Here is a 10,029-nt window from a genome sequence, read left to right on the forward strand (position 1 = left end):
AACACTATAATCCTTAGATTTACCTGGATCCAAAAGTTATACCATCAGAAAGAAGTGCCAAAATTATATATATATATTGTTATTACGTTTGAGATGAGGCGATGATATATCTACTTTAGAAATCCATTTATTGATAACAAATGGGTCAATTTGATCGATTTGAAGTCGTTGCGAAAGATATTGATTTATATGGACAAGTAATATAATGACAGCGATGAGAAAGTACTGAGCATGCATTAGGGAAGACCGAGCGGGTAAGTTCAGTTCCGAGGTGATACTTTTCATGATAACGATAGTTGTAGAAGAAAAATAGTTCGAACACAATTTTTCGAAAGATTCGAAAGAACAAAGTAATGATTCATTATTATACAAAACTGGGTGTGGATGCCGAATTGTATATTTAAAATGTTCGCGATAAACAATGTTCACTCAACATAGCATACTTATTCTGCACTGGTAAGTTAAAATATACTTCAGTCATCTCAACGGAGTAAAATCTTACAAATCTGTCATTTCTTATCATAAATGTGTTGGGAAGTTTGTGTCTTAGCTGTCTTCAATGTCATTTTGACAACTTTATGTTAGAAAGCGACTGTTCTGACTTTGTTGGTTTCAGTGAAATGTTTCAAACGAGGTATTCATACAACGATATAATGCTTCAAAACGATGCAACGTCACAACATCGAAATCACAAAAATCGTATTCTAAATATGTACTGTACTGTGTACCATACACGCTGTCATAAGCAATGCAAGTACAGTCAGCGCAGGCAGTTCGTAGTCAACGTTGGGTATCTTCGGCAGTATGTTTCAGTGAGGTAGCACTATAAAGTCGGCATCAGTTCCGCGCTATCACAAGGAGACAAACATGAACATATCACAGCCTCCCAAAACACACACGCATACATGAAATTAACATCGGTTGTTTCCGTAAGTATTCGGCGAGGACGTGTCGGGTGGATGTCACGTGGTGTAGTGTATATATATATATATAGGGAGCACGCGCTAGGTGCGCTCTTTCGAGTTCGCTGCTCATCACCAGATCTATACATATTAAGTATCTTATATATAGTGTAAGGATGTTTTTTTGATAAACACATTCAAATGCAATTTTGTAGATGTATGTTGGCCAGTGAGGGTAGGATGTCTTTGGTTGTGGATTGTAATAGACGAATGAGTAACGAGCTATAATCCCATTTATGTCTTGTGTTATCATTTGAATTTAATTGTTTTATATTCGGACGAATATAATGAGGGAGAATATAATTTACACGCATGCATCTTGCACACAGAGGAGGCCTTCCTTAAATGACCACAGCTGTTGATAGGACGTTAAGCAGTACTAAACCAAACCAAACCAATGAGTTAATGATCAAATAATCAAGTAGGAGTTACTTCCCCTCGTACACTCGTACTGTCAAGAAGTTTTCTGCATGCTGATGTCACATTATCGTCTGAGTATTAAAAAGATAAGCGATTGTCAGACACATCACTATACAATTTTGACACTGTTCATAACTGTCATGAAAAAAATAAGTCATTTCGGTAAAAGGAAAGCGGGATGAAATTTTGCGCTTTTTTCTACCCCGATATTACATGTGAAGAAAATCAGTTAGCTGACTATCGACATGATTTGGTGTTAGTTAAAAATGACTATAACATTTTCTCTTAAAAGCTCCGTCGATACTCCATTCCTTCAATCAATAGAAGTGATACAGTGATAATTGACCGAAATATTTGGTCCCCAAAAACATGGGCGGATTGGTCGAGTGGTTAACACTCCGGCCTTCCACGCAGGCGGCCGGGGCTCGAACCCCGAAGTCGTTATATTTATGTTTCCAAATTCTCAAATTTTGAACAATTATTTAAAATGCATTGTTTTACAGTGGAATACAGTTGTGGACAATAACCTTAATATTCACCAATAGCGCCGGAGGTAATAAAATATTTTCTTAATATATAACCAGCATGAATCTAGCCGTTGAAACAGATTCCGAGACACATATAAATGACGAACTTCAATTAACTGGTTCCGTCAAACTGTTTATTGGCGTCCATTTGGTCTATAGTGTGAGCAAGGCACCTGATACAAAACATCGTATCGTGCTGATCGATATGCATGCATGTTTACAAGGAAAATCTCGCGGGGGTGTAAGACCGGCCGGTCAATATTTATTAATGTCCATCGGTCACGCGAGGTCTAAGCTTGACCAGTACAGCGCGTGGTCAGTGGGAAATTGCTGGCGAGCGAACATTTTTTGAGCATCAAGGGTGACAACTCGAAATGTGCAGCTGTTATTTGAGTGCGTGTAAAATTGCAGACAGCTACAGCTTCCGGTGCAAGTTGAGGAAAGTTTTGTTGTGTTTTGACAAGGTAAGAAACAGCTAAAGGCTTAACAGTGTACCGAGAAGGACAAAGAACCAACATATGTAGTCTGCTGACACATTCTCTAGCAATGACATCCTGCCAAATATTTATAATGGAAGCCGTCTGCACGTGAAGTAGGACGGTCGTTTTCAGTAAGATATCTGGCGGGAGACTGGTCTATTTATATACTCAACCGTTAGCCGTTCCGCTAACTTTTTTCGTATGCAAATATTTCATATTATGTAATAGGGCGTTTTCCTGTCTGACAAAGGATATATCTGTACACTAACTGAACGACTAAAACTGTTTTCTAATTTTACACAATTATATTCAACAGATGATTTTTCGTGTTACTTATAACAGAGGAACTAGTGGTTTAATACGTCTATGATTATATTGTTAAGTATGTGATTCATATACATGTGATGTCAATCCACATGTTGAAGCAGGTTGAAAAAGAAATATATTTGACCTTAAGTTAATTATGTACATGTGTATTCAAAAATGAATGACTAAAAAAGCCTCTATAGANTGTTATATATAGATACCTCTATAGACCGGTGTATGTTATATATAGATACCTCTATAGACAGGTGTATGTTATATATAGATACCTCTATAGACCGGTGTATGTTATATATATATATCTCTATAGACAGGTGTATGTTATATATAGATACCTCTGTAGATAGATGTATGTTATATATAGATACCTCTATAGAGAGGTGTATGTTATATATAGATACCTCTATAGACAGGTGTATGTTATATATAGATACCTCTATAGAGAGGTGTATGTTATATATAGATACCTCTGGAGATAGATGTATGTTATATATAGATACATCTATAGACCGGTGTATGTTATATATATATCTCTATAGACAGGTATATGTTATATATAGATACCTCTATAGACAGGTTTATGTTATATATAGATACCTCTATAGATAGGCATACGTTATATATAGATACCTCTATAGACAGACGTATGTTATATATAGATACATCTATAGACAGGTTTATGTTATATATAGATACCTCTATAGAGAGGTGTATGTTATATATATATACCTCTATAGACAGATGAATGTTATGTTATATATAGATACCTCTTTAGACAATATATATACCTCTATAGACAGATGTATGTTATATATGTACATCTATAGACAGGAGTATGTTATATATAGATACCTATATAGACAGGGGTATGTTATATATAGATACATCTATAGACAGGGGTATGTTATATATAGATACATCTATAGACCGGTGTATGTTATATATATATCTCTATAGACAGGTATATGTTATATATAGATACATCTGTAGATAGATGTATGTTATATATAGAGACCTCTATAGAGAGGTGTATGTTATATATATATACCTCTATAGACAGATGAATGTTATGTTATATATAGATACCTCTTTAGACAATATATATACCTCTATAGACAGATGTATGTTATATGTCATATATAGATACCTCTATAGACAGGTGTGTGTTATATATAGATACTTGTATAGACAGGGGTATGTTATATATAAATACCTCTATAGACAGATATATGTTATATATGTACCTCTATAGACAGGCGTATGTTATATATAGATACCTATATAGACAGGGGTATGTTATATATAGATACCTCTATAGATAGGCATACGTTATATATAGATACCTCTATAGACAGGGGTATGCTATATATAGATACCTCTATAGACAGGTGTTTGTTATATATAGATACTTGTATAGACAGGGGTATGTTATATATAGATACCTCTATAGATAGGCATACGTTATATATAGATACCTCTATAGACAGACGTATGTTATATATAGATACATCTATAGATAGATGTATGTTATATATAGATACCTTTATAGACAGATGTATGTGTTATATGTCATATATAGATACCTCTATAGACAGGTGTATGCTATATATAGATAGCTCTATAGACAGGTGTTTGTTATATATAGATACTTGTATAGACAGGGGTATGTTATATATAAATACCTCTATAGACAGATGTATAGATACCTCTATAGACAGGTGTATGCTATATATAGATACCTCTATAGACAGGTGTATGCTATATATAGATAGCTCTATAGACAGGTGTTTGTTATATATAGATACTTGTATAGACAGGGGTATGTTATATATAAATACCTCTATAGACAGATGTATGTTGTATATGTACCTCTATAGACAGGTGTATGTTATCTATAGATACCTATATAGACAGATGTATGTTATATATAGATACTCGGTGTATGTTATATATATATATCTCTATAGACAGGCGTATGTTATATATAGATATCTCTATAGACAGACGTATGTTATATATAGATACATCTATAGACCGGTGTATGTTATATATACATATCTCAATAGACAGATGTATGTTATATATAGATACCTCTATATACAGGTGTATGTTATATATAGATACCTAGATAGACAGATGTATGTTATATATAGATACTTGTATAGTCAGATGTATGTTATATATATGGATACCTCTATAGACAGGTGTTTGTTATATAAATAAACTTCTATAGTCAGGTGTATGTTATATATAGATACATCTATAGACCGGTGTATGTTATATATATATCTCTATAGACAGGTATATGTTATATATAGATACCTCTATAGACCGGTGTATGATATATATAGATGCCTCTATAGACAGATGTATGTTATATATAGATACCACTATAGACAGTTGTATGTTATATATACACCTCTATAGACAGGTATATGTTATATATAGATACCTCTATAGAGAGGTGTATGTTATATATAGATACCTCTGGAGATAGATGTATGTTATATATAGATACCTATATAGACAGGTGTATGTTATATATAGATACCTATATAGACAGGGGTATGTTATATATAGATACATCTATAGACAGGGGTATGTTATATATAGATACCTCTATAGATAGGCATACGTTATATATAGATACCTCTATAGACAGATGTAATAGACAGATGTATGTTATATATAGATACCCATATAGACAGGTGTATGTTATATATAGACACCACTATAGACAGTTGTATGTTATATATACACCTCTATAGACAGGTATATGTTATATATAGATACATCTGTAGATAGATGTATGTTATATATAGAGACCTCTATAGAGAGGTGTATGTTATATATAGATACCTCTGTAGACAGGTGTATGTTATATATAGATACTTCTATAGACAGGTGTATGTTATATATATATATCTCTATAGACAGGCGTATGTTATATATAGATACCTATATAGACAGGGGTATGTTATATATAGATACCTCTATAGACAGATGTATGTAATGTTATATATAGATACCTCTATAGAGAGGTGTATGTTATATATAGATCCCTCTATAGATAGATGTATGTTATATATTGATACCTCTATAGACAGGTGTATGTTAAATATAGATACCTCTATAGACCGGTGTATGATATATATAGATGCCTCTATAGACAGATGTATGTTATATATGTACATCTATAGACAGGTGTATGTTATATATAGACACCACTATAGACAGTTGTATGTTATATATACACCTCTATAGACAGGTGGATGTTATATATAGATACCTCTATAGACAGATGTATGTAATGTTATGTATAGATACCTCTATAGACAGGTGTATGCTATATATAGATAGCTCTATAGACAGGTGTTTGTTATATATAGATACCTCTATAGACCGGTATATGATATATATAGATACCTCTATAGACAGATGTATGTAATGTTATATATAGATACCTCTATAGAGAGGTGTATGTTATATATAGATACCTCTGTAGATAGATGTATGTTATATATAGAGACCTCTATAGAGAGGTGTATGTTATATATAGATACCTCTGTAGATAGATGTATGTTATATATAGAGACCTCTATAGAGAGGTGTATGTTATATATAGATCCCTCTATAGACAGGTGGATGTTATATATAGATACTTGTATAGACAGGTGTATGTTATATATAAATACCTCTATAGACAGATGTATGTTATATATGTACCTCTATAGACAGGTGTATGTTATATATAGATACCTATATAGACAGGTGTATGTTATATATAGATACCACTATAGACAGTTGTATGTTATATATACACCTCTATAGACAGGTGTATGTTATATATAGATACCTCTATAGACAGATGTATGTTATATATAGATACCTTTTGTTATATATAGATACTTGTATAGACAGATGTATGTTATATATAGATACTGGTATAGACATGTGTATGTTATATATAGATACATCTATAGACAGGTGTATGTTATATATAGATACCTATATAGACAGATGTATGTTATATATAGATACCTATATAGACAGATGTATGTTATATATAGATACCACTATAGACAGTTGTATGTTATATATACACCTCTATAGACAGGTGTATGCTATATATAGATACCTCTATAGACAGATGTATGTTATATGTCATATATAGATACCTCAATAGACAGGTGTACGTTATATATAGATATCTCTATAGACAGATGTATGTTATATATAGATACCTCAATAGACAGGTGTATGTTATATATAGATACCTCTATAGACAAATGTATGTTATATATAGATACCTCTATAGACAAATGTATGTAATGTTATATATAGATACCTCTATATAACATACATTTGTCTATAGAGGTATCTTTATATAACATATGCCTGTCTATAGAGGGATCTATATATAACATACACATGTCTATAGAAGCATCTATATAGACAGATGTATGTAATGTTATATATAGATACATCTATAGACAGGGGTATGTATGTATAGATACCTCTTTAGACAGGTGTATGTTATAAGTTATATATAGATACCTCAATAGACAGGTGTATGTTATACATAGATACCTCTATAGATAGGCATACGTTATATATAGATACATCTATAGACAGATGTATGTAATGTTATATATAGATACGTCTATAGACAGGTGTATAGACAGGTGTATGTATTTATAGATACCTCTATAGATAGGTGTATGTTATATATGTTATATATAGATAGGGGTACCTCTATAGAAAGGCGTATGTTATATATAAATACATGTATGGACAGGTGTATGTTATACGTTATATATAGATACCTATATAGACAGGCATATGTTATATATGGATACCTCTATAGACAGGCTATAGACAGGTGTTTGCTATATATAGATATATGTACCATTATAGACAGGTGTATGTTTTATATAGATACCTCTATTGACAGGTGTATGTTATAAGTTATATATAGATACCTATATAGACAGGCATATGTTATATATGGATACTTGTATAGACAGGGGTATGTTATATATAGATACATCTATAGACAGGGGTATGATATATATGAATACCTCTATAGACAGGAGTTTGCTATATATAGATATATGTACCATTATAGACAGGAGTATGTATGTATAGATACCGCTATAGACAGGTTAATGTTATACATAGATACCTCTATAGACATGTTGTATATAGATACATCTATAGATAGGTGTATGTTATATATATACCTCTATAGACAGGAGTTTGCTATATATAGATATATGTACCATTATAGACAGGAGTATGTATGTATAGATACATCTATAGACAGGGGTATGTTATATATAGACAGGTGTACCCCTATAGAAAGGTGTATGTATGCATAGATACCTCTATAGATAAATGTATGTAATGTTATATATAGATAGGGGTACCTCTATAGAAAGGTGTATGTTATATATAAATACATGTATAGACAGGTGTATGTATGTATAGATACCTCTATAGACAGGTTAATGTTATATATAGATACCTCTATAGACAGGTGTTTGCTATATATAGATATATGTACCATTATAGACAGGTGTATGTTATACGTTATATATAGATACCTCTATAGACAGGCATATGTTATATATAGATACCTCTATAGACAGATGTATGATATATATAGATACCTTTATAGACAGGTTTATGTTATATATAGATACTTCTATAGACAGGTGTATGTTATATATATATATACCTCTATAGACAGGTGTTTGCTATATATAGATATATGTACCATTATAGACAGGAGTATGTTATACGTTATATATAGATACCTCTATAGACAGTTGTATGTTATATATAGATACCTATATAGACAGGTGGATGTTATATATATACACCTATAGAAATGTGTATATTATATATAATTACCTATATAGACAGGTGTATGTTATGTATATATACCTCTATGGACAGGTGTATATACACCTCTATAGACAGGTGTATGCTATATATAGATACCTCTATAGACAGACGTATGTTATATATAGATACATATATAGACAGGTGTATGTTATATATATACCTCTATAGACAGATGTTTATTATATACAGATACCTCTAAAGACAGATGTATTTTATATATAGATACCTCTATAGACAGATGTATGTAATGTTATATATAGATACCTCTATAGACAGGTGTATGTAATGGTATATATAGATACCTCTATAGACAGGTGTATTTTATATATAGATACCTCTATAGACAGTTGTATGTTATATATACACCTCTATAGACAGGTGTATGTTATGTATAGATACCTCTATAGACAGGTGTATGTAATGGTATATATAGATACCTCTATAGACAGGTGTATGTTATACATAGATACTTGTTTAGACAGGTGAATGTTATATATAGATACATCTATAGACAGGTGTATGTTATATATAGATACTAGAAAGGTTATGTTATATATAGATACCTCTATAGACAGATGTATGTTATAAATAGATATGTGTACCTCTATAGAAAGGTTATGTTATATATAGATACCTCTATAGACAGGTGTATGTTATACATAGATACTTGTATAGACAGTGTATGTTATATATAGATACCTCTATAGACAGGTGTATGATATATATGAATACCTCTATAGACATGTGCGTGTTATATATAGATACCTCTATAGACAGATGTATGTTATATATAGATTAGTGTACCTCTATAGAAAGGTGTATGTTATATATATATACCTCTATAGACAGGTGTATGTTATATATAGATACCTCTATAGACAGGTGTATGATATATATGAATACCTCTATAGACATGTGCGTGTTATATATAGTTAAGGTGTATGTTATATATATATACCTCTATAGACAGTGTACCTCTATAGAAAGGTGTATGTTATATATATATACCTCTATAGACAGGTGTATGTTATATATAGATACGTCTATAGACAGGTGTATGTTATACATAGATACCTCTATAGACAGGTGTTTGTTATATAAATAAACTTCTATAGACAGGTGTATGTTATATATAGATACATCTATAGACAGGTGTATGTTATATATAGATACCTCTATAGACAGGTGTATGTTATATATAGACAATTCTATAGACAGGTGTACGTTATATATAGATACCTCTATCAACAGGTGTATGTTATATATAGATACCTCTATAGACAGGTGTATGTTATATATAGATACTTCTATAGACAGGTGTATGTAATATATAGATACCTATATAGACAGGTGTATGTTATATATGGATACCTCTATAGACAAGTGTATGCTATATATAGATACCTC

The 10,029-nt window shown here is 31.4% G+C and overlaps 1 protein-coding gene across 2 annotated transcripts in view; it reads left to right on the forward strand.

Moving 5' to 3' along the window:
• The window catches only part of LOC110462926, a 154,221-nt gene that overhangs the window by 28,085 nt on the left and 116,107 nt on the right, over positions 1-10,029 (forward strand). The window contains exon 1 of one of the 2 annotated variants that reach the window (XM_021517172.1): positions 2,311-2,373. The exons of the other annotated variant lie outside the window; for it this stretch is intronic. The gene's annotated coding sequence lies outside the window, so the exon portion shown is untranslated. Of the gene's footprint in view, positions 1-2,310; positions 2,374-10,029 lie in introns of those variants that run through there. 2 annotated transcript variants of the gene reach the window in all.

Source organism: Mizuhopecten yessoensis, unplaced genomic scaffold (genome assembly GCF_002113885.1).
Source record: "Mizuhopecten yessoensis strain PY_sf001 unplaced genomic scaffold, ASM211388v2 scaffold10847, whole genome shotgun sequence".
Taxonomy (NCBI): domain Eukaryota; kingdom Metazoa; phylum Mollusca; class Bivalvia; order Pectinida; family Pectinidae; genus Mizuhopecten; species Mizuhopecten yessoensis.